Source organism: Peromyscus californicus, unplaced genomic scaffold, assembly GCF_007827085.1.
Source record: "Peromyscus californicus insignis strain IS unplaced genomic scaffold, ASM782708v3 Scaffold_1__1_contigs__length_55948999, whole genome shotgun sequence".
Taxonomy (NCBI): Eukaryota; Metazoa; Chordata; class Mammalia; order Rodentia; family Cricetidae; genus Peromyscus; species Peromyscus californicus.
In genome coordinates, this window is record NW_026294492.1 from 46,539,789 (window position 1) to 46,565,076 (window position 25,288).

Sequence of the window (25,288 nt, forward strand, 5' to 3'; positions counted from 1 at the left end):
CCCAGCAAAGCCAAAAACCTTGAGTTTTAGTTCTTTTATACTCATTGTGGATAACTGTCCCTACCATGATAGCTGTTTCAGGAGTGTGGGTGCACGGACTCACATCTGACCAACACAGCATCAAGACATTTCAGACAGGACAGGAAAAAAAAGAATAGGATCTGGTAATAGCATTTAATTGTCATGATTGCTCAAAAGCCATTTAAAGCAGCGAGAGTGATCAAAGAGACAACATGATTTTCAAAAACTATGTTGAACATATCATTTTAAAGGAAAATATATAAGAAGCAGAATGAAAATACTAAAATGATTACAAATTTCACTGTTAAAAATATTAAAGTTGAAACTTTTCAAAGTAAAAACATTAATATGGTTTCCTTAACTAGTAGAAAATCACTAATCAAACAGATTATGAATGATGAACTGCTATTTTTAAATGGGAAGCTGAGCCCTGATGCACACTGGTTTTTTATTTTATTTATTGTTTTGGTGGGAACAGTCCCTTTTCCAGCTCACACTCACTCTGTGCCTCTGAGCTGAAGCCAGTCCTCCTCCTGTCACTTTAGTGTTCCTTACTTAAGCGATTGTCACTCTCAAGAACAGCACTAAGATTGTAAAAAGAAGAAACAGTACCTACTGGACTCAACCTCCAAATGTGCATTTGCACCATTCTGCATTAAAAACTGTGCCATCTGGTGTTTTTCTTCAAATAAGGCAAGTTTATATGGTGTCAGCCCACACTGCAAAGAAAAAAAATTACACTTTATAAATCTACATGCTTCTCAACTGAAAATTAATACAGATTCTGTAAACAATGAGTCACAAAGAATAGAGTTTCCTTCATCCCTTGCTGCAGGTTCACACACACACAGCTGGCCCCTTCCTTTTGACACACCATTGTCCTGTTCAACATTGCCTGTGAGCACCCCTCCTCTCCAGAACTCTCCACAAACACTCACTGGTTACAAGCTTCTTAGCTCCATGGAGATGTGCCTCCATTGCCCCAACCCTGTCATGTGGCATCCAGGTTTGATGTGCCTTTTTTCAATGAGTGAGGTCAAGGGGCCCCTCCGGAGCAGTTTCTCAATCTGTTTTTCCAAACTATTTCTTCCCTAAACTGAGAATTATTATCTCCCAACCTGAACAGCATTTCCTATGTACATAGAAAATTTGAACAAGTTAAATAAAAAATGTCTTCTTGGTAGGTTTTCTTCAATGATCAAATTTGCCTTTGTTCCTGTGACCTTTCTTATTTTCCACTCCAGCCTTATCTCTGAGAGACAAACCACATCAGTAACTTCTTCATTGCAATAGACTTCTGTTAATTCTACAGACATTTATCTTTAAAATTAATTCATTTTTATTGTTTGTGTGTATGTGAAGTGTGTGTGGGCCCAAATCCTTTATTTGTTTAATTTTAAAATTAAGCCCAATTCTGAAACAAAATAGGCTGTGCTGCGTTCCTTTAAACTATATATAAAAATATAAAAAACATATTTGGAGAAAAATGATTTACCCTGACCAGACTCATTGAGACGGCTTGAGGTTTGGAATGTCATTGGTGGATCTGAGTGTCATTGCTGGAAGTACATTGGGGATGAACTTGAATGGTCTTTACCTCAGTTTTTGCTTCAATATCTGAGTTGTAGTCAAGCAGTTTGCTGGCAATTGTTGTGTTGTCCCTGGAAACGGCATGGTGCAGGGCTGTATTCCCACTTAAATCCCTCAGGTGGGGATTAGCACCCTGAATCAGTAATATAGTTACACATTCTACATTGCCCCTCTGTGTGGCCTGTTGGTATTGTATAAAGAAAGAGACATTCAATTCAAGAAAGTCCATATAAATATTTCTAAAATTGCATTGAATAGTTACACTTAGATCAGAGAAATTACTTAGCTTATGCATATTTTCCCTCTCTTTTTGAGAAAGGGTCTTCTTAAGTACCCCAGTCTTGCCTAAATTCATACTCTCCCCACCAAAGCTTTCCAAGTGGTAGAATTTCAGGAGTGTGCCACTACACCTACATATTAAAGTATCTCATCAGTACTAGTTGGTTGTTGTTATAGTGAGGGAGGTTGCTTGTTCATTTGTTTTGCTAACTTGACACAGGCTGAAGACTCCTGGAAAGAGGGATCCTCACTTGAGGAATTGCCTCTGTCAGACCAGACTGTGGGAAAGTCTGTGGAGCATTTTCTTGATTGAGGCTGATGTGGGAGGGCACCGCTTCCTAGAGGTGGTTGCACAGCTTGGCAGGTAGTCCAGAGTAGTATAAGAAAGCTGCAAGCCTTGGAAAAAGCCATGGAAAAGTAGTATTGCCCCCATGATCTCTGCTGCAGTTCCTGCCTCTGGTTCCTGATTTGAGCTCCTGCCCTGGTTTCCCTTCGTGATGGACTGTGATGTGGAATTGTGGGCCAGATAAACATTTCCTTTCCTGAGTTGGTTTTGGTTTTATCACAGCAAAAAACAAACAAACAAACAAAAAACACAACAAACAAAAAACACAACAAACAAAAAACACAACAAACAAACAAGGACAAGATCTAATGCAATTCATATCAAAACTGCTGTCCAATAGCTACCTTAATCAAGGGTGTGCAGCCTTCATCATCCTGGACATCAATAGAGGCCTTTTTGGATAATAACAATGCTACACATCTGGATGATTGTGTGCACAGGCGTAATGGAGTGACGTCCTACAAATTGAGAGGACATTTTAGGAAATTACAAATTACCATATAAAGGCACATCCAACTGTAAATACTAGATAGTAAACTTCATTTCCTTCTGATATAAGAGAAGTAACTGGAATTTTATTATTTACTTATTTCTCTACTCAAGTGTTCATTTGCTGTGCTAGGGATATAGTGCATGGCCGCCCCATTTAAGGTAAGTGCTCTATCACAAGGTTCATCCTTCCTCAGAGCAGCGCATCTGCACAACAGAACACCCAACAGACTGAATTCAGCATGGATTTAAATCATACTCTAATTGCTGTTATAAACTAGTTATATATCATATATAGTAGTATTCAGTAGGTAGGATTGTAGGCCAGTGCCACTGTGCCTACCTTATTCTTTATTTCACATTTTAGCATCACTGACATCTCTGCCACTTATAATTCATGATATTTTATGACTATAATTGGCAATATTATATGTTATATATTAGGTTTTCTATGTGCTCCATAACTCAATTTCTCCATGTACAGGATGGGGATTCAACACTGTAGCTATCTTACATCGTGCTACTGTGATGCTTCAATTCACATCTTCAAGAGCACGGACAAGTGCTTCCAGCACCTGACAGTCAGTGTTTGGTGGATACAATAATGATTAGTCTTCCTACTAATAACAAACACAACATTCCAATAAAGAGAAATAACGGAATTCTACCTACTCTGCAGACATAATTTTTTATTCAAATATGTTTACAATATTTTAAAACTATATTCCCCAAGATGGCCTTGAACTTGGTAATCCTACCAGTAAGTAGGATTGCAGGTCAGTGCCACTGTGCCTACCTTACTCTTTATTTCACATTTTACCATTGCTAAAATTTCTGCCATGATGTTTTATAATTATAATTGGCAATATTTTTAACTTTGCTGCTATACAAAATAAAAGGTTATCATGCAGTCCACTGTACTGTGCCTTACATAAAATGAAATATGATGCAATCCACAGGCCCATGGCAATTCTACAGGTCATTTGTATCTATGTAAATTTTAGCTCTTAAGACTATGAAAGGCAAACAGGTTGAAAATAGTAACAACAAACAAAAATCTAAATCCTCAGTCATCAATACTTCGAATTTTTTTTCATTTCTCAATGCCCAAAAGTAATGTTTCTATATTTGCTGCCAACAGGAACACAGCCTAGTTCTCAGACAATAGACAGAGTGTCCATAATAATCCAGACACCAAATGGTAGCAAAGCAGGCCATAGTGCTTTGCCTTGCACCCCCCAAAGTGTCCATGGATTCACACTGAAATTGGGTAAATATCTCTATGAGGAGATAATCCATTGTATCATAGCTCCCTTGCTTTGATTTTCAAAAAGCTTTAAGCCAAAAGAAACTAGAATTCAAATGAGCATGGTTCATTGTATTCAGTATTTAAATTTATAGAATGTAAGGAAAGCTGACTGAGCAGAGAAATATAAAGGTTTTAAGAATGAGAGGGTGGGTCTTGAGAGGTATAAGAATGTGTATGCTGTATAGTAGATATCTAAGTTCCATGTGGGGAATAAATGGATTGACAGAATGGACAAATACAATTGGAAAATTCAGTGTTTCTAAAGAATGTTTGTTAAGCAAAGAATATTTTGAAAATATAATTTATTGTTCTATTATTTGTATAAAGCTCTCATTTAGAAGACTAAGTAACCACTCAGAACTACAGAGATTATCAAGAAGCATATGGGCTATGGAAAATCTACTGTTGAGTGTCCCTGGTTCCCCTTTAGAACATAGTGTGAAATAAGAAACAGAAAAGAAGGGCTGGGGTGATTGGAAGAGCTCAGTTGGTAAAGCACTTGCCATGTAAGCCTGAGGGCCTGAGTTCAGAACCCCCAGCACCTTGAAAATCTAGTGGTGGGGATGTGGATACAGGAGGATCCCCAAAGCTTGCTTGCCTGCAAGTCTAGCTGAATCAGTATACTGCAAGACAACAAATCACACCTAGTGGGGATTTGGGTGAGAGAACCTGCCTCAAAAACTGAGGTGTAGGAACCACAAGGTGGTTCATCAGGTGGTGGGACTTGTCAGCAGACCTGATGGCCTGAGTTCAACCCCCAGAACCCACAATATGGCTGAACACAACTCTCAAATATAGCTTTCTTCTGACCCTCACACACTTACCTACAGGTGTGTGGGGTGCATGTGCACACACACATACAATTTTTTTAATGAGATGAAAAGGAATTGAGGAAGATAATGTCAACCTGTAGCCTTTCTATGTACCAACACACACACAATATGTACACAAGGGGGTGGAGGTCAGAGTCATAGTTCCAACTGAAAATTTCCTTATATGATTCCTCAGCAAGCATGGATCCCACTGATGGAAGATTTCTTGGTGATTTTGTTTTGGCTTAAAATTGACATTTTATGTGAAAATTTATCTCATGTTACAATCTTCTGTGTTGTATATAACATAGTATTAAAAAACATATAGGACTGGAGAGATGGTTTGGTGTTTACAAGCTCTAGTTTTGCTTGTAGAGGACCTGGGTTTGATTTCTAGCACCAACAACTGCCCTTAACTCCTGTTCCAGGAGATCAACACATTCTGATGCATGTGGTGCACTAAAAATACATGTAGGCAAAACACTCATATACATAAATCTAAAATTTTTGAAGTATACACATAAAAATAAAATGTATGTAGTTTCATAAGCTAAATCACTTTAAAGCGCCCAATAAAGTGCTCTAAAAGAGACGATGTAAAAGGATTTGTAAACTAACTGAAGTTCTTTGTTTTGCTTCTCTTAAAGAAGGCCTAAGAGCTGCCCTTCCAAGGTGTGCAGGTCCCAGATGCCTGGAGGCCTGAAGCAGGCACAAACCCCACTGGGCTCAGTGAAAGAAGAGCCTAAGCATGACCTCTCCCCTCCCTCAGGTTACAGTCCTGGAAGGTGTGTTTCTCCTTAGTTGCCCTGGCTGTCACCAACAGTTCCTGTCCCTCCAGGCCCTCTCCTCTCACTAGGCCCCATTACCTGCTCCTTGTGTCCTGGCCATTCACGTGGTATAAATGGCAGTTGATCAGTCGTTCTATTGAAGCCACGTCCCCCGCTGGCCACGCTTTGGACCTTCCCCACAGGGTTATATCCAATCAAGTAGAGGGGAAATTTGCATCGTCATCATTTGCGACACGAACACCTATGACCCAGGCATGAGGGCCACAGGCAGGTGTACCAGCGAGCCCACTTTGGGGCTTGAATACTAAGGACACTGGGGTGAATGTCCTGTGCTGGAAGCCATTTCCGGTTGTGGATGGGTCCTGCAGTGGGAGAAGGAAGTGAGCCAGGCCATGGTGGTTGGCAGAATCTTGCAGCCTGACTGAGTAGCAGCCAGAGTTTCTTTATTTATACAGAATTTAGTTAACAGGGATACATTCATGATGTTCCAAAACATAGATCATATCATTTTTGGTTTTGGACATGTGTTTCACTTCCTTTTGCTCATCTTTTAGTCATCATTAATAAACTATGACAGAACAGAGTTATCATTTCCAATCATTTTCCCTCAGGTTTTGACATCATTAATAAACAGAGTTATTATTCTTACTCATTAACCTCATAACCCAATTTTTGAGAATCTAGAGGCATCTGACAGCCTGTGCTCAGGCTGATTGTTTTGGTTGCTTCAAGGACACTAGACCAAAACAAAAAATCTTCAACCACCCTGGAAATTTTGCCATGTCTCAAGTAATGTATTATTAACTCTTAGTGGTTAGAGTGCCCAGGAAAAATCCTCAGGCTAAAGCTGCTGTAGTTATTATTCAAATTCTGGCATAATACAATCAATGTTCACATTTATATCCTTATAGAATTTGTCTGTATGTCTAATCCTGGCATTCTGTTGTTCCTTGGTCATATGACATTGTAGTGGCTCTACATGAGCTAACTTCTAAGAGAGGGAGGTCCTAATATCTCATACTTTTATCATCTTTCCACTCCATACTTTGCTCATCAGTATGTCTCTATATAGGGCAGAGTTGTATGCCACGTAATTGTCTGAGTGTACAATGGGAAGAGACTAGTAATCTGAACTGTGGACAATTCCTCTAGTTCACTGAATCTTGTTGGCCTTTTTAAATTTACTTTGTTTTGAATATCTTGTTCCAGTGTAAGTACAGGGAGAGATGTTTCAAGAATGTCTCATAGTCTCATGAAGAGACCTCTGGTTTCTTTATGTGTCAGGAAGGGCGTAAGGAAGACCTTCAAGGAGATAAGGATATTGCCCTCAAAGTGGGGCGGGGGGGGGGGATAGTATGTTCAGGACTTTCCTGGATAAGCTTAGAAGCAGCATTCCTGGGAGACGGCATAAATGATTCATAAGGAATTTTCCATCAATCCAATATCCCCAAATTGTACAAATATTAAAAGTGCCCCAAGTATGTAACAGGTAGAGATGAAAACCAAAGGTGGCATGGCAGCAAACACGTGGCTCAGCTCTGCTGGATCTTTGTCAAGCCGCTGTGCTGGCTTTATGACTTCTGCCATCCCATTCAGATATAGCTGTGCCATTCCTGCATGTTCAGCCTTAAAGCTGTGCAGGTCCTCCCTGCCTCCCCTGCCCTCCTTTTCCCACCTGCACCCTCCCAAACCCTATAGTAAAAAATAGAACACTGGTAGACTAAAAATTTGAAACACTGGTAAATTCTCGCCACTGACACACAGGACCGTCCTGCTAGCGCAGATCCTTGGTGCAGTGTGAGCCAAACTCTGCTTTACCCTTAGCAACACAGCTACCCTGGCACTGTGACACACTGTGAGCACACAATGGTGCTCAGTAGCTGTGAACCGTGCACACATGCTCTGTGCATGCCCATGTCAGACTCCAGTGATGAAAGCCAACCACACTCAGTAGCTGCACAAAGTACCGTCAATTGGAATTTTGGAGTAGACCTACCTGCAGGGCCTCCAAAGCAAAACACTGGGGGAGTTGGGTGATGGGTCAGGTCCTTACACTCCTGCAGCCATGAGAAAATACCTCCCTAAGACCTGCCTGATGGAGCTAGAAAAAAATTTATCCTGAGTGTGCCAACCCAGACCCAAAAAGATAAATATATTTTTTTTTTCTTTCTTTGAAGGTTCTGTTATGGGAACTACAATCTGAATAACCACAGAGGTTTGGTACCTGGTAAGGGACCAGAAGGGAGGAGAGTATCTCTCAAGGAAGGGGAAAGTCTATAGTGTTATGAAGATATACATGAACACTAGATTAGGAGGGTTTAATTAGAGGAGGATGGGAGAGAAAGGTAAAGGAGGGAATATGGGCAGGGACAATCAACACTGCAGACCCTTTGAAGAACTATATGGAAACTGACTACCCCAGAAGCTTCCTATACACATGTGAAAGGAATCTAAATGGACTCAAAACATAACAGGTTTGACAAGGCTCCAATTAGACATCTTATGCACCATCTTAAACATCCTGTGCCAGGAACAGGGTACAGCCTGTTGAGTCCTTAACCAAAGGGACCCACAGAAACCCCCAAATAGCACCGGGTATTTCCAAGACTGTTGGTGGCTCTACACAACCTGATGTTAAGGTCTTGTTTCTAAAATTAACACTTCTGTCATTGAACATGGAGAAGTTCAGCTGACGTCTAACTAGATTCTTCACCTACTAACCAGAGTTCATGGTACTGGAAGGCAGTCTGTACTGGAGAGAAAGGTAATCCTCAATATCTCTCAGCTACAAATCCTGTGACCCACAAGAGCACCCACATGGAGCTCACAACCATCTGTAAATTCAGTTCTAGGGAATCCAGCACCCTCTTGTATCTTCACAGGCACCAGACATGAGCACAGTGTACAACATACATGCGGGCAAAACATAATACACATGAACTAAATGTAATCTTTAAATAATAATGTAATACACTTATGTAGTAAGTTCACTCTATTAAAGTATACAAACCAGTAGGGTTTTCTTAGTATGTTCTTAAATTATGCAAACATCACCCTATTTGATTTTAAAATATTTTTGTCATTGGAGAAGAAACCATTTATTTGTTAGTAGTTACTCTTTATTCCTCCAGACCCCACCCCCTATCAGCTACCAATCTAACTTTCTGCTTCAGGTTTCTCATTCTGGGTGTTTAATAGAAATTAAACCATCTAATAGAGAACTGTCCCATTCTTCTGTCATTTTGCTTCTTTCACTGAGTTTAATGTCTGTAATGTTTATTCATGTTTTAGGTTGTAGCAGTACTCTACCCCTTTTCATGGCTAGATACTTGACCATTGTATTAACACAGCACCCTGTGTTTATCCATTCATCAAGCAGTAGGTATTTGGGATTTCTACCTTTTCTCTATTATAATTGCTGTGCATACTCTGGTGCTAGTGGCTGCATCATTTTATAGCTACAATTCCAACAGTAATGTAGCAGGTTCCTGTACCTCGGTTCCTTTACAACCCCAGAACCTGTACACGCTACACAAGTACTCTACCCCAACCTATATCCTCAGCATGCAACATGTACATTTCAATTTTTCTTTTTTTCCCATTATTTTACAATAATTACATATTGAAGTGACAATTAAATTAAATGAAAGTAAAATATTAGCAAAATTAATTTCACTTGCTTAGTGTTACATTTAAGGCAATTTATGAAGATATTTAAAATTCAGAATATGCAGCCAGACATGGTGGTACATTTCCTATAATCCTAGTACTCAGCAGGTAGAGGCAGGAGCATCTGTTCCAGGCCATCTTCATCTAAATTTGAGAGCAGCCAGGGAGAAACAAGATCCTGCCTTAAAAAGCAAAACAATAACAACAAAAAACAAAAAACTAAACAAACAAACAAACAAAAACAACCTCCACAAATTAACCCCCCCAATCAGCATAAAGTTGACTTTACATCTCTACTAGAGGTGGCATGCAATTTTGTAGTATACAGAATGCTTAAGATTCAAGCTTATTCTGAGTCACAATGGAGCCCACCCTACTTGTTAACCACCCACCTCTCATTTATCTATTCAGAGGCTGATTTTTCCCTCTGCTTGGCTTCAAATTGAGGGTGAGAGTATAAAGAGATGTCTGAAAGGCCCACCCTACGCAAAAAGCAAATCAGGCAAAGAATTTGTATGTGTGGCAAGCCTATTTTCTGAGGCCCTCACACTGTCTCCCCACCCTCTCACAATCCTTTCCAGGAAAAGATCAAACACCACCATTTACAGCTTCTTAATTAGTATTTAATTTGGTGACCTGTAACATCTTGGGCATTTTTGTTCTCTATTTAATCTCAACGACCACAACGGAAGGTGGAGAGTGGAACCCTGAAAAGAGGCAAAGGGGCATATGGGACCTCAAGTTTACAACATGAAAGGTCATGAGTCATGACAAAACTGAGTATCAGAACTTTATTGGTGGGGAGCCCAAGGAACCAGGGAGACACACATGCAGAGCAGAAAGAGAGAGACACAGAGAAGAGATAGTAGGGGGGGCAAACAGAGAAGGGAAGAGGGGGTTCTGTGTCCGGCTTTTTAAGGAACAGGTGAGCTTACAGAGCTACACCAGGCATGCACTGATTGGATGACCACGCCATGTGCACGTAATCACCAGCGTACACTGATGATGTAAGACACAAGACCCTTTGCTTAGCTCCTAAACCGCGCATGTATAGTCATGCAGCTGGAGTGAGGGCAGAATTCTATCACTGTGAAATCTTATATATAATATTTTGTTTGTAGACATAAAAATTAGTACTTTGTTGCTTTTGTTTTACTGAGGCAGGGTCTCACTACAAAGCTCTGGTTGTCTTGGAATTCACTTTGTAGAACAGGCTGGCTTTGAATACACTGAAATCCACCTGCCTCTGCTCCCCATGTGCCTGTGCCACCATGTCCAGCTAAGATTTTTAAAATTATTTTTAAATTGTATATAAATGTGTGTGCAGGTGTGTGCATGTGAGTGCAAGTGTCCACAGATGGCACTGATGCCCAAAGGGCATCAGATACCCTGGAGCTTGAGTTACAGGTAGCTGTGAGCTGCTTGGTGTGGAAGTTGGGAACTGAACATGGGTATTCTGCAAGAGCAGTATTCACTCTAGATAACTAAAACATCTTTCCAGGCCATGTGTACAGTTCTGATTTATGTTATCAGGCAGGGGTGTGAGTACATGTACATGCACATATATCTACACAGAAGAAAAGCTCTGTTCCAGTATTTGGGAGTTGGGATGTGGCTCAGTTGTTACCACTGCTTGCCTAACATACCTCATGAAACCCTGAATTTGATCCAGGGCATCTCATATGTCAAGTATGGTAGCTCACAGCTATAATCCCAGCACTTGGGGGTAAAAACAGGAAAATCAGAAGTTCAAGGTCATTCTTGAACACAGTGAGTTTGAGGCCAGCCTGGGATACAGGAAAAATTGTCTCCAAAAAGAGAGAAAAAGTTAAGCATCTTACAGGCGCCACCATTGCACCCCTGGATCTCAGCACCCTCAAAGGTAACCTGGCCCAGAAGTTAAGCATCTTACAGGCGCCACCACTGCACCCCTGGATCTCAGCACCCTCAAAGGTAACCTGGCCCAGAAGTTAAGCATCTTACAGGCGCCACCACTGCACCCCTGGATCTCAGCATCCACAAAGGTAACCAGGCCCAGAAGTTAAGCATCTTACAGGCGCCACCACTGCACCCCTGGATCTCAGCATCCACAAAGGTAACCTGGCCCAGAAGTTAAGCATCTTACAGGCACCACCACTGCACCCCTGGATCTCAGCATCCACAAAGGTAACCAGGCCCAGAAGTTGTTTCCAATTTCCAAGGGCCTCTGAGGACCAAGCTGGGCTGGGCCATTTCTTGTTCTTTACAGCCTGGTAAGGATAGCTGCTGACTGCCAAGTTTCCAGCTGACAACCTTGTGCTTCTTTCCTTGATACTGCTATACAATGCAGGAGAGTGCTGCTACCTGTCTTTGGTCTTTAAGCATGACTCCTGCTTCATCATCTCATGTCCCTCTTAGAATACTCCAATACTCTGTCAGCCACTGCATGTCTTAGAGACCAGGTAAGGGAATCATGACATCAGGTAGCATTTAATTAAGAGACCCAGGAGTGTCCCTCAGTATAATGAGAGATGACAATATGGGAGCCATTTAGTCTCCAAGCTGCAAGCTTCTAGTGAGGGGCACAATGCCTAGGCTGGGGGTTTCAGGGGCAGTCAATGAAAGGGCTTCCCAGTGATACCAGTCTGCCTGCCTAAAATCAAGATGGGACGGAGGCTTAAGGCCTGACTGCTGTATCATGTGATCTGATGATGTCCACTCTCTGTCCTTTCTTCTGTGGCTGTTCTCCATTTCTCCACTCCTTGTCATTTTACTGCCTTTTTATACTGACATAAACCAGGTCACTTGAAAGGACCTCTGATTAAATAAACACTCTTTCCTCTCCACAGTTCCCTGTGCGTTCCTCGGCCTAATTCCTTGGACAGGACAGAAGGCTGGCACCATGGGTCTAGAAGTTGAACATGGCCCTAGTGTGGGCCTGGGAATAAGGGGAGTGAAGGGACACTAGCCCACTTGAGCATGTGGCTCTGGCAGCCTTGCCCTTCTCCCCAGTTCCCTCTGCCTTGCTAAAAACCATTAGATTACACTCCTAAAGCCAGCCACTATTACTTTATTTGGCACTGTCTCCTCCTGAGACTATCAAGGTCCAGCCATCTAAAGTTCAGCAGTCAAAAGCCCCCTTTGGTTCACCTAATTAACATGTCCAATTAAAATGCACATCCTAGCCCGTTATAACACAGACCCCCCATTCTTTTCTTCTTTAAATATTACACATTAGCACAGGTCATTTGTTGCTGGTTTTCTGCCGGAGTCAAAAAGCAGCCACTTTAACTTTGCTTGCCTGCTTAATAAGGATCTCCCTGTGAAAACAGTGCTGGGGTGTGGTTTGTGCCTAATCCAGGGCCCAGGGGGAAGCCCACACTATGTGGGGTGGGGTCTCTTCAGAAGAATGCAGCCGTTGTTCAGAGAGGAGCTGCAGTACCCCTGCTAGGACCACAGAGGATGGACAGGTTTGGAATAAAGATATACAGATTGTGGCCCAGATCTATGAAGGTCATTTTTTTCCTTCCTATTTTTTTTATGAGACAAGATGTACTTGAGTATGACCTTGAACTGTTCTCCTGACCTCCACCTCTTAAGCGCTGGCATTGCAGGTATGGACCATCATGTCCTAGATCCAGGTGTCAAATCCAGTGCTCTGTGCATGCTAGGCAAGCACTCAGGAAACTGAGCTACATCCGTTTTTCTCTTTTCTTTTTTTTGGGGGGCGGGGAAGGGTTAAGACAGGATTTTTCTGTGTAGTTTTGGTGCCTGTCCTAGATCTTACTCTGTTAACCAAGCTGGCCTTAAACTCACAGAGATTCACCTAGCTCTGCCTCCCGGGTGCTGGGATTAAATGCGTGCGCCCACTGCCCAGCAGGTTTTTGTTTTTTTTTTTTTTTTACTTATTTCAAGATACTGTAAATGCAGCAGTTTTGGGTCTTTCCCTTGTACTCACTGTTACATTCCCCTCCCCCACAAATGCTGTTTTCAACCTGTGGAATGAAGTCTGCCAAACTGGCCCACACAACACCTGGCTCCTGGCCATACTCCCCCATCCCTAGCAGAAAAAGGCTGGGGTCTGGGTTCCGCTTACCTTAGCACCAGGCCCTGCCACGAAGTGTTGGAAGAAATCGCAGTAGTGACAGTGTGGCTCCCTCCTTCACAGACAGCCAGAGAAAAGCTTCCAGCTCACACACACAGGTTCCCGCTGCTCCTCAGATGTCAGGGGACGGACAGCTGCAGTTGGTCCACTGGAGGTCACTCCTTTAATGCAGAGGAATCTGAAGGAGGGGCCAGAGAGGTGACTCCTAGTTAAAATGGAGGTCCTGGTGCATGTGGGAGAGCTCTCTGCAGTTACCCCCACGCAGCTAGGGTTTTTGTGTGAGAGTGATCTACCACCCCACTCTGTCCTACTGTCAAGGTAAAGCCTTGGCAGCCTGCCCCTGGCCACTCTTGAAATTCCTTCTCAAGATCCTCACCGTGATATAATCTGTGGTCTCAAAGGCTCCCATCATCCTGGCAACCCGTGGGAGGAGCCAGCTGCTCAAGGCAGTCGGTGGTGCAAGCCTGTGGTGAGACTCCCTGGAGCCTTTAGATCAGCAGCTCACAAGATGGGGACTCAGCCCTTCCTGTCCAGGTGTCTGCTCCCACTGGGTGGAGCCGCCTACGCTGTACACAGCCATTTTTGCTTTCCCCTTCTAGATGTAGTGTCTGGGTCTAAAGCTTCTGCTCACTGGTGGTCTGCTCTGGACCTGATGCTGCTTGGCCTAGCAAGGCTGGCCCTGTCACCTGTCCTGGAAGTCTTTCCCGAGGTGCTTGGTTTGGGGGAGGGATCTAGAGGTTGGCAGGGATGCTTGAACCCACCCACCGCACTTTTCCTTTCTGGATCTTTCCTGAGCTCCCAGGGGAGGAGGAGGAAATATGGGGAAAGGGCAGGAACAGGAAGGTTCTTAGGTTCCTCCTCTCCCAAGAGCTCAGATTGTTGTGGAAGCTTCTGGGTCGCACAGCAGTGACTAGATGCTGGGTGGTGGAAAGGTGTACAGTAACACCTCCTCCCCTTGTGGTTCCTGCCCAAGTGACTAGGCTGGCTGGAGAGCTTCAGTAACTGTTTCACTTGTGTTGGAGCCTATGTAAGTCTTCACAGAGAGCATCATGCTGGAACTTTTACCTCACTGGCTCTTTGTCCTGATTTAATTGCCATCTGAACACCTCCATTCCTGTGCTCTGGGGTTCCTGTTCCCTTCTGGGTGGCACTATACAACTGTTTCATCAACTTGGGGAACAGCACAGAGAAATGGCTGCTGCTTCTCTTAGTTTTTTCTTTGTCAAATGATGAAAAAGGTCTGTTTAACAATCTACCCACTTGTAAGTGCATGGGTGCTGTGTACAGTTCTTAATCTAGTTAACTGTAATTCTGGATTTTTTTCTAAGATGTACCGGCAGGTGTTGAGGGTCTGAGCCATCTAGCTGAGCTCTAACAAACAGTCCAGAGAGTCTGACTTTCCATTGGTTGAAGAACCATTGTTTGAATATTTTCCACTCTTGATTTCACTTCTCACTGAAATTTCAATGACTTTAAAAATGTATGTTCTCATCGCTTGGGACTTAAAGCAGTATTAACTTTGCCTCTGAATAAAGTCACTTAACTGAAACAGGTGAACATTAATATTTTACAAGGTACAGATTTATTGTGGTTCATGGTACTATATGACCTTTTCATTCATAGATGCCAGAGGAAGAGGTGGAGAACTTTGCATTTCAGACAGAAGTCACTCACCTCATGCACCTCATCATCAATGCTTTCTATTCCAAGGAAAATTTCTTACAGGAGTTGGTTTCTAATGCTTCAAATGGGAGTATTCCGTTGTATTTTTAAAAGCTTATAGAAGTGGGAGAATCAGTGTGTACTGGGATACTTAGTGGGAGTGATTGACGTGAATAATTCATCAGTTGATCCCAAAAATCTGCCGCAAGTTTGGAAGGGAAGGGACACTTTATACAAATGGAATAATGTGACTATATGTATGTAATTATAGGCCTGGGACAAGATTCACTATGAGAGTCCAAGAGAACCTTCTAAGTTAGACTACAGTAAAAGTTGAAAATCGGCATCATCTCCAACCCTCAGGGATGTATGTTGGCCCCGGTAGACACAGGCATTGGAATGACCAAGGCTGACTTGGGAACCATTGCTAATCTGGCACAAAATTGTTAATGGAGGCTGTCCAGCTGTGTGGCCTTTCATCCATAATATTCTCAACTCATTACTACTTTTGGGTTATTAATTTTTCAAAACTTGTTTGAGTGGTGTATGTAGTATACTTTAGAGTGAGTACTTTTGGAGGTCAGGGAAGAACTTGGACAATTAGGTTCCTGAGAACTGTTCCTTCTGCAGAGCCATCTTGCTTGCTCTCCCTTAACTTTAAATCCCTTTTGATGGTTGTTGCAAGGATTTCCATGATTGGGCAGTATGGGGCTGGATTTTACTCTGTCTGTTATAAGAGAAAGTGGTTATGATCACTGAGCACCATGATGATGAGCAGTATGCCTCAGAGTCCTCTGCTGGTCGATCCTTCACAGTTCATGCAGACCACAGTGACCTGGCTGTGTGCATTGTGCTTGGTAGAATTCTCTGCATAAATCAGTAGTCTTGAGCATTGTATTTTAAAATGGTCTAGTTGAAGTTTTAATTCCACGTCTTCATATTTTATTGTGATTCATCTTTATATAGGTGAGCTCATTGACTGTGAAACCAATATGATCCTTCACCTGACAGAAAATCAAACAGACTGGGCAGTGGTGGCACAGCATTCAGGAGCCAGAGGCAGACAAATCTTTGTGAGTTGGAGGCCAGACTGGTCTAACTGAGATCTCAAATACTGAGATCAACAAGAAAAACTAAAACTGAATTGATTTGGGAATTTATTTTTCCAAGGGTTGATCATTGGTAGATTGACAATATTCTGGCTGGAGATCCAGGTATCTGCATAAGGGGCCTGCTAGTCCTGCCCATTCACAGAAGAGGTAATGTCTGGTCTTTTGGTTTGAACTTGGCTACAGGTTAAATGTAGCCTATGAATTAAGTTTGAAATTTAGAGAAGGGGACTGGAGATTCCAAGACAGGTTCATTGAGGGTCTATCCACTGGGGTGATGATGGGGAGGGGGGCACTGCTTGTAGCTCCTGGGGAGGCTCAAACTGAAGATCAAGCCAGTTTGCTCATGTGTCTTCATCCTCACAGATGTATGTGAATGGTTGGAGCCTGGCAGCTGCTAGCCTGGGAAGAGATCCTCCACACAGAGTCTCCACAGCTAGTGCAAAGACTCAGTGAGAGAGGAAGTGACATAGGATGAGTCTGCATACCCTTCTTTAGCATCTTTGTTATCCTCAGGTTCCTTGTAGGTCCACTAAAGATGGATCCAGGGCTGTGGGTAGTCAGTGTGCACAGATCCTGGTGCCCCTGTAAACACAGGCAAAAGATCTCCGTGACTCTATGTTGGAGTCACAGTGGCTGTTGCCCTTTCCACAGGTTCAAAATGCATGTGGCCCAGCCTGGGGCATGGTGCACAGCAGGCACCATCTCCGAGATGTGTTTTATGCCTTTCTAGGTTTATGAATCCACCAAGCAGAACAGACATCCCACTCGGAGCAGTTTTATTACCTGGATGTACAGACCAAGGTGCAGAGAAGAAACAAAAATGGTCCACTATGGTCAGTGCTTTGGATCAATGAGCAGTCCCTAGTCCAGAATTCCACCTCCCTTAAGTACAGGCCTGAGAAGTGGCAGCCTGCCTATGGCCCTGCCCACACCCCTGCCCTTTACTGGCACTTTCACTTCCAGGGAGAGGCCCACCCCTTTGTAATCACCCTGACTACTGCTGGAGAAGCTTAGGAGTCTCTGGTTCCCAGTCTTAACTCACAGTTGCTTTGATTGTTTCACCCTTTCACCCATCCATTCATTCTTCCCCTTTCTTTTTATTTTCTTTAGTTCCATGCATTCCTTCATTCATTCTCTCTTTATTCATTTATTCATTCAATTGTTGAAAAAGTTTTCTGCAGTGCTCAATTCAGCAGCATATATACTAAAACTTGAATGATACTGAGAAGAGTAGCATTTTCCCTGCACTAGAACACACACACACATACACACACACACACACACACACACACACACACACACACACACAGAGAGAGAGAGAGAGAGAGAGAGAGAGAGAGAGAGAGAGAGAGAGAGAGAGAGAGAGAGAGTTTTCTGCATAAGCTGCCGTAGTAATGTAGGCTATTGTGGAAATTTTTGACTAGATCACTGTCAGGTGTCTTCAAGTGAATGCCTGGTTTTTGAGACTTGTGCCTGTCTTTAGAGAAGAGGTGAAGGGCAAGTGGACAGTGGTGACTTGGGGGTCAGGTGCACCATGGGTAAATGTTGGAGGTTGCTCAGAGCCAACAGGCTAGCCCCATTCCTGCCAATCCTGTATGTGAACTCCTAACATCTTCAAGGTTCAAGCCTTGACAGTTTTATGATTTCCTAGGGCCAGAATAGGTACCCAGGAGCAAGCTGATTGGTAGATGTTACTTGAACAGGAGTCTCAGGCATCATTTCTATGCCACCTGGCAAATTTGGCTGGGGCAAGCCCTTTGATTCCCCATCCCAGACATGGCCAGTTGTAATCTTCTAGACCCTGCCTAGTATCTTACATTTTTGTAACCAGAATGTTCTTCCAAAGGTCTAGTTTTAGTGGCTTCTGCTGCTTTTCTGTGTCTGTAGTCTGCCTCTGGCAGAGATCATTGCTCTACCAAATCTCACAGGGGAAGGGGTAGAACACCCCCACCTCACCCCACACCCATGACAAGTACAGCTGAAATAACAAGAGCCCATGAAAGATTTCCATGTCTACAAAAACACCCACAACCTTTGTCTGATATCTCTTGGTTTGCATATTTGCTTTTTGTCTTTTGTTTTGAGACAAGGTCTTACTTTGTAGTGCTGCTGTACTAGAACTCCCTGAGTAAACTAGGGGTGCCTCAAACCCACAAAACTCTGCCTACTTATGACTTCTTCATAATAGGGTTAAAAGAAATCTACCACACCTGGCCTGATGTCACTTATAAGGGAGGAAAATATTGAAGTAAATTACATCATACAATCATAGTTCACCATTTACATTTAACCACATATTGGTATATATATGTGTGTGTGTGTGTGCGCATGCGCGCGCGCGCGCACGCGCATGTGCATCACCATGATCTGATAAATTATCAGATTCTGGCAAGGGAAGTGGTTAAAGAGAGCATATCCTCTTTAAAAGTGATCTTTTATACAGTATAAACTGAATGTTTTATACAGATTTCCAAGCTCCTAGTACATAATTAATAGTTAATGGACATCAGCTTGATATCTAAAATTAGATATGACTGAGTCTGGGACCTTCTCTACTTGCAAGTATCTCTGTTGGAATTCACTACAGATATGCATAATGCCAACCCCCTGTCATCTTTAGAGGACATCCCAGGGCATGAGCCTCCAGGATCTCCAGAAAATTACTATTACGTCATATCTAGAATATGACTTTGTCATACAACTCTTTATACATGTCCACTCTAAGACTCATTACAAATAAAAGTGATAATGGTCCTATTTATGCTAGAAATTTATTTTTAGAATATTAATATTTCTAAAATCCCTTACTATTCATAGGATAAAGGCATTATGAACTATCATCAAATACTTAGTTGGAAAATTTAAATTATAAAAACATGGGTATATACACATACCTAACTTCACAATTACTATGCTATACTTAGTTATGCTAACTTTAATGTCACGCTTTAAAGGATAATGCTGTTTCATCTGCAAAAAAAGCATTTTGACCTAAAGGAAACACAAGATGAGTATATGTTAAAAATTTCAATAGTAAGTAAGAGTTTGATGTTCTTTTAATAGAAGAATGATGTTATGCTTGACTCTTTTCAGAAATTGAACAAAGCCACAGGTGTCACCCACTCAATGTATCTGATCCAGACAGCGTCCCAGAGACCATCAGTCAACTAAAGATAGTTGACAAACTCATAAAGACCAGACATTCCAAGAGAAAGAGTAAAAGATGCCTTGGGGAGACATCAATATTTTAAATCATCAAGTCAGGACTTTGGTGAAAAAATAAGGATACAATAATGCCTACTCCTCAAAAATGATGTTGTTTTGTCTACTGACTGTATTGCATGTTAATTCTCAGCCTACCAATGCAGAATCCAGTGCCTTTTATTGAGGGGATAAAAGATACACCTGTAACGGGAGACAACATGATCTTGTTTGCTATTCTCAGGCAACTTTCCCTCTGGTAAACTACTGTGTTAGGGATGAAACTTTTTTGTTCATTTGTTTTGTTTTGTTTGGAAAATACGATTATACTGCCCCTCATGTCAATTATAAAGGCTAATGTGGGACAGGATATATTATGTCCATTTTCTTCAGTAAACTTTTGCCATTGGTCATTAGAATTAAGAGAGCTTTTTTTCCCTGAGAATTGTGTTGTTTTTTTTCAATCTACTGGATTGTGTAATGATTGCAGCCACAATGGCTTTTTTATTGCCTATATCAGTAATAGATACTGGAATACAAAGAAAATCTTAAAGATGGCCTGAATGATTAGAAAACTATTAATATTACAACCTTATTCTACCTCTTACAATCTTTCTGCTTACTTTTCCCAGATGTTTCCTGAGCCACAGATGCTGGAGCTGTGATGTAGATGTATCCACTAGGGCTAGACTCTCTATGATCTTCCAGAATTTGCAGGTGTCCAACTGTGGTTTTCTGTGATGGTCTCTATTTTCTGTAAAGAAAAACTTTTTTTTTTTTTCGAGACAGGGTTTCTCTGTAGTTTTGCGCCTTTCCTGGAACTCACTTTGTAGACCAGGCTGGCCTCGAACTCACAGAGATCCTCCTGCCTCTGCCTCCCGAGTGCTGGGATTAAAGGCGTGCGCCACCATCGCCCGGCAAGAAAAACTTTTTAAATGAGGAGTGATAGATATACTTATCTGGTGGCATCATTTTGCATTAAGAAATTAATACGATACTTCAGGAAGCAGGTGGAACACTGATATAAAATTCAAGTATTCATGAAAAATGTGTGATAACCTTGATAGTATACTTGATGGTACCTAGAATTACCAAGAAGACACCACAGTGCATGAGTTTGTGAGGATATTTTTACAGAGATTCAAATAATGTTTGAAGAGCCATCCTGACTATGGAGATTATCATTCTGTGAGTTGGGTTCCAGACTAAGTGAAAAGGAGGAAGTGAGAAGAACATCATCATTCATCACCATTCTTCCCAATTGTGGGAACAGATGCCTTTCAGTCTTGCTACCTGGCAATCCCAGAAATGATGGAATGGCAGTATATTCTCACCTTTGAGCTGAAATGAACTTTTCTATCTTATATGTACTGAAAAATTCTAACAATATATTCTTTAAAAAAAAAAACTCATACAATATATCCTGACTGCAGCTTCCTCTCCCTTCACACTTTACAGTTCCTTACTAACCTCCTCTCTCACCCAGATCTACTCCCCAACTTGTCTTTCTTCAGAAAAAAAGTAAGCTTCTCAGGGAAACCAACCAAATATGGCACAAGATAGGAGAGGCAACCCAGTAGGAGAAAAAAGGGTCCCAAGAGCAGGCAAAAGAGTCAGAACACAAAGCCAACAAACATAACGTATAAGCAGAAGTCCTAGAGTAGACTCATGCAGACTTCATGATTGAGGATTCAGTCTCTCTGAGCCCTATGAGCCTAGCTTACTTGATTCTAAAGGCTGTGCTTTCTCAATGCCCTTGACTCTTCTTGCTCCCACCATTTCTACTTCCCCTCTTTCACAGAGTTCACCGAGTGCTGAGTGGAGGACCCAATGGAGACCTCAAACCTGGGCTATAGGTGTTTCTCTCTCTCTCTCTCTCTCTCTCTCTCTCTCTCTCTCTCTCTCTCTCTCTCTCTTTGACTGTGGGCCTCTGCTTCCCCTCCCATTAACACAGCCTCTCTGATGATGACTGGACTAGGTATTGGATTATTTGGTTTGACAATGTCTAGTTTCTTTAGTTCTTATTTGTTTTGGCTGTCAGTGTTCTGTGATGTATGGAGTTAGTGAAAATCTTTTTCCATTCTGTAGTTTGCCTGGTTTTCTGAATGACAGTGTCTTTTGCATTACAAACCTTTTCAGTTTCATGAGGTCCTATTTATAAATGTTTGATCTTAGTGCCTGAACAGTTTTCTATTCAGAAAGTTGTCTCCTGTGCTAACTCATTCAAAGCTGTTCCCCACTTGCTTTCCTATCAGGTTCATTTTGATTCACTTGGACTTGAGTTTTGTACAAGGTGACACATATGGGTCTGTTTGTATACTACATGCTGATATCCAGTTAGACCAGCAATATTTGTTGAAGATGGTTTTTTTCCATTGTGTATTTCTGGTTTCTTTATCAAAAATAAGGTATCCATATGTGTGTGGATTTGTGTTTGGGACATCAGTTGACTTCCATTGACCACTGACTAACATGTCTGTGGTTATGCCAATATCATATGTTTTATTACTATGGCTCTGTAGTACATTTTTAAACCAAGGATGGTGATACCTCCAGAAGTTATATGATTGTTCAGGATCATTTTAACTATCCTTTTTTCATATGAAATTGAGTATTGTCCTGTGGTGATATATTTTACACCCTTATAATATATTGTGTGCACTAATAAATTTATCTGGGGATCAGAGGACAGAGCCAGTCACTAAATTAGACATAATCCTATTACTCAGAAAGCAGAGATCCATCTGGATCTCTCTGAGTTCAAGACCACACTGGAAACAGAGCTAGGCATGGTGGCACACACCTTTAATCCCAGCACTTGCGATTTCATGACTTTGCTTGGGAAGCACACACACCTTTAATCCCAGGAAGTGACATGACTGCATGGAGAATGATGTATAAGGCACGAGGAGACAGGAACTAAGCAGCATTTCAACTGAGACCCTCAGGGGTGGGGACTTAGAGGCTTTCAGTCTGAGGATTTGTGGAAACAGGATCAGCTGAGAAGTTGGAGAGGTAGGGTTGGCTATGGCTTGTTTTGTTTCTCTGATCTTTCAACTTTCACCCCAGTATCTGGCTCTGGGTGTTTTTCTATTAATAAGACGTTTGGCAATTCATGTTACATTGTCCTTTCAGGTTCTGTAAAGCATTGTGTTCGAATTTTGATGTGGATCACACTGATTCTGTGCCTTTTTTTTTTTTGACAAGATGACCATTTGTAGTATGTTAATCCTCCTGATCAATGAGCATGGGAGTTGTTTCCATCTTCTGATACTGTTTTCTTCAAATCTTGGAAGATTTCTTATAAAAGTCTTTCAGTTGCTTGGTTAGTTATCCAAAGATATTTTATATCATCTGTGGCTTTTGAAAATGGTTTTGTTTTCCTTATTTCTTTGTCAGTTCATTTGTGATTTGTAAATAGGGGTGCTACTGATTATTTTGTGTGTGTGTGTGTGTGTGTGTGTGTGTGTGTGTGTGTGTGTGTATCTTAAGTTTGTTTCCACTGACTTGAAGATGTTTATCAGCTGTAAGAGTTCCCTGGTAAACCATTTGTGGTCACTTATGTAAAGTATTATATTATCTGAAAATACCAATACTTTGACTTCTTTGTTTCCAATTTGTATACCTTTTATCTTTTCCAGTTGTCTTAATGCTCTAGCTAGAGTGTAAATTACTACACTGAATAGATATGGAGAGAGTGGAAAGTCTTGTCTTGTTCCAAACACAACAGTCATCTCTAGTGTTCTGGGCCTTCCACATTAGAGGTATGGTGTCTGAACCAGTTAGGAATAGATGAATTGCTGGAAGCTAACCTTAGCAGTGAAACCACAGAATGTCTGAAGCCAGTGCCTTTAGGAGGGCTGCATTTCTCCCTCTTCTCCAGTGTGAACCAAAATCAGGTTTAATATATACACACACACACACACACACACACACACACACACACACACACACACACATATATGTATGTATATATACATACATATATATATGTGTGTGTATATATATATATATGTGTATACTTATATACTTATATATATATACTTCTTGGTTCCTATAACCTCTCGACCAGCAGCTCACAAACACTAGATGTGTCTGCAGACTCTGAACTTTCATAACAGTTAACCACTCTGCCTTCTTCGGATTAAATTGATTGAAACAATGTCACATGACCAATTTCCTGGGAAGGTAGGAAATTGAGTGATTTTTTTTTTAATGAAGGAAGGAATAAACAAGAACAATAGTGATGTATTTCTCTCAGAGCACTTACTAAGCATGATAATCACCCAAGAAAAGACTGTGAGAGACCACTTCCTTCTAGTATTTGCTCAAATTGTGAGTAAATTTTTTCTCCTACAAAGGACGTGAAAAATGTTGCTCCCTGTGGAACTGTAGCCTTCTGGAGTGTGTGTGTGTGTGTGTGTGTGTGTGTGTGTGTGTGTGTGTGTGGTGTGGTGTGTTGTTTATGTATATGAGACAAAGACAGAGAGACACAGAGACATGTGAAAATTGTTACCAGATTATAGGAAGATCAATATAAAAATATCAAATATTAATAAGGCACATGGATATACAGGTGCACACGTTTGCTCTATATTTAAGAAGCCTAAGCAGCAATAGTTCCCATTTTAGTGAGAGTTTCTAGCACATCTTACTTTCTAAAATACCCCATTTATGTGGTGGTTTATAAGCCTGTTTGTCACTGCATGAGTTAGGTTCCTGGAAAGAAATAATTTTACATTGTAGAATCTTGCAGCCACTTTAATCAGCTGTAACGAAACAGTAGAATTGTGCCTAGCAGATAGGATGCAATGTGAGAGGGGTTAGAAATTGTGGGTTTTTTTTTTTCAGAGTTAGTGTAATGAGTCCTTTTCCAACCTCCTCTCCTTGGCAGCTTGAGCCATGTAGGCTTTTTTTGGTTTTGGTTTTGGTTTTGGTTTTGGTCTTGGTTTTGGTTTTTTTTCCAAGACAGGGTTTCTCTATCTAGTTTTGGTGTCTGCCCTGGATCTCACTCTGTAGCCCAGGCTGGCCTCAAACTCACAGAGATCTGCCTGGCTCTGCCTCCCAAGTGCTGGGATTAAAGGCGTGCTCCACCACCACTCAGTTTAGCTTGAGCCATTTAAACATAAGAATCATGCTCAACACCATGGCTGCTATCTGTTTCCCATGGACTCTCTTTAAAGTGCTTTCATTTTCTCTCCTCAGCTGTTACAGTGCATTTTCATTAACTGCCAACTGTAGCGATCTCCCATCAGTTTCTTTTAATTGTTAATCTTCCTCTATGAATATTCTTATAGATTTAGACTCTTTTAAAGTTTTCCAAATAGATCAAGCCTCATATAGAGAGAAGGCTAGACAGTTTTCCTTTTAGAAACAAGCTCAGAAAAGTTGTGAGTTTAGCACCTAGAGTATAAAAGGCCTCAACAAAAGTTAACAGCTGGGAGAGTAGCGGTCTCGTTGGGCAAATAGTTGCAAAAGCAGGTAAAGTCTTGTGTGTCTGTAACACCATTGCACCTACATAGTGGTGGGAGGTAGAGACAGAGGCAACCATCAACTCTGGGCCAGCTGTCTGAAGCAGCAAAAGAGACATTTCAAGTTCAATGAAGATGACTTACAACTGAGGTCATGGCCACCACATGCACACAGGAGCAAGTGCATACCTACATGCATAGTTGAAAAAATAGGATTACTGTTTCCACAATGTGCAATATTTTAATACTTTGATCCTTTAAGATTACAATGCAGTTATCTGCCATAAAGAAAAAAATCATCTTTTTCTTTATGTATATTATTTATAAAAGTAGATAAACTCTTAGTGCAATGAAAATGGCAATTTATTTACAAGTACAAGTACTGGATCTATATAAAAAAATCTAGGTTTTGTTATCATATGAAAGGAATTGCTTAGAACACATCTTGAACAGAA

General features: G+C 41.5%; 1 pseudogene; it reads right to left on the minus strand.

The window, feature by feature from the left end:
- Positions 1–605: 605 nt before the first annotated feature.
- On the minus strand, positions 606–21,141 carry LOC128116083 (putative ankyrin repeat domain-containing protein 20A5; annotated as a pseudogene).
- Positions 21,142–25,288: the final 4,147 nt, after the last annotated feature.